Below are 1,536 nucleotides of genomic sequence, written 5' to 3'. Positions count from 1 at the left end.
TCCTTCCCACGGGGGAATCGGGTGCCTCCGGCTGCTGTCACCACGTGGTGCCTGGAGGATTGTTACAGGCATTAAAGAGTTGGAATTCAGCAAAGCGAAGCACGGGTGGTTTCATTCTGCTGCCACATCTGCTGGGAGAGGGGCAGAGCTCCCCGGGGCTTCCCGGAGCAGCGGGGCCACCCCAAACCCCCCTTCCCCTCCTGGGGACACGGTGGTCCCCACAGCCAGCCCGAGCTGTGCCATCCCCACCCGGGTACCAGGGCCATGGCAGCACCTGCAGGCAGTGAGGACCTGGCTGATCACCCTGTCCTGGCTGTGCCAGCCTTGGTGGCACCCTGGGGTCCCCGCAGAGCCCCCCGTGTGCTCTGTGCACCCTGTCCCCACAGCGGGGTCCCTGAGGTCCATGTCTCTGCTGGACCTCAGAGGGTCAGGGGCAGCTGGAGGCCACCAGGCAGGGACAGAGGTGTCCCCACAGGCCCCGGGGGTACAGGGATGGAGGCCACAGGGGGATCCCCGCACGGATACAGGGTCACAGGTGGGCATGAAGCACCCGAGGGAGGGGGGTGCAGCAGGCGGGACCCCCACAGGGATGCACAGCTACAGCTGGGAAAGGGGGGGACACAGGGGTTCCTGCACCGGGGGTCCCCACGGGAACACCGTCACGGGGGTACATGGGGTGCACGGGGGTGGGACCCCCGTGGGGTGCACCTTCCCGGGGGTGCAGGGATGGGGTCATGGCGGGATCCCCACGGGACACAGCCCCACAGGGGGACCCGCGGCGCCCCCGGGGGGGGGGGACAGGGGTGTATCACCCGAGAGGGGACCCCCACAGGGATACATCCGCGGTGGGTACCCGCTGTCCCCTTCCTTAGGGTGGAATGCAGGGATGTCTCCTCCCACGGGGATGTCCGGTCCCGGTGTGATGTCCGGTGCCAGTGTGATGTCCCTCCCGGTGGCCTCTCCGGTCCCGGTGGGCTTTTCCCTCCCAGTGGGCTGTCCCCTTTCACGGGGATGTCCCCTCCCGCAGAGATGTCCCGGTGGGCTGTCCCTCCTGGTGAGATGTCCCCTCCCGGTGTGCTGTCCGGTCCCGGTGTGCTGTCCCTTTGTGCTGTCCCTCCCGGGGCTGCCTCCTCCCTCTGCGCTGTCCCCTCCCGGGGCTGTCACGGTTCTCTGTCCCCTCCCGGTTCTCTGTCCCCTCCCGGGGCTGTCCCGGTTCTCTGTCCCCTCCCGGTTCTCTGTCCCCTCCCGGTTCGCTGTCCCCTCCCGGGGCTGTCCGGTCCCGGTTTGCTGTCCCGCTGTGCTGTCCCCGTGTGCTGTCCCCTCCCGGTCCGCTGTCCCCTCCCGGGGCTGTCCCCTCCCGGTTCGCTGTCCCCTCCCGGGGCTGTCCCGGTTCTCTGTCCCCTCCCGGTTCTCTGTCCCCTCCCGGTTCGCTGTCCCGGTTCGCTGTCCCGGTTCTCTGTCCCCTCCCGGTTCACTGTCCCCTCCCGGTTCACTGTCCCCTCCCGGTCCGCTGCCCCTCCCCGGGCTGTCCCGGGC

Source organism: Geospiza fortis, unplaced genomic scaffold (assembly GCF_000277835.1).
Source record: "Geospiza fortis unplaced genomic scaffold, GeoFor_1.0 scaffold178, whole genome shotgun sequence".
Lineage (NCBI taxonomy): Eukaryota > Metazoa > Chordata > Aves > Passeriformes > Thraupidae > Geospiza > Geospiza fortis.
This window is presented reverse-complemented; position numbering follows the sequence as displayed.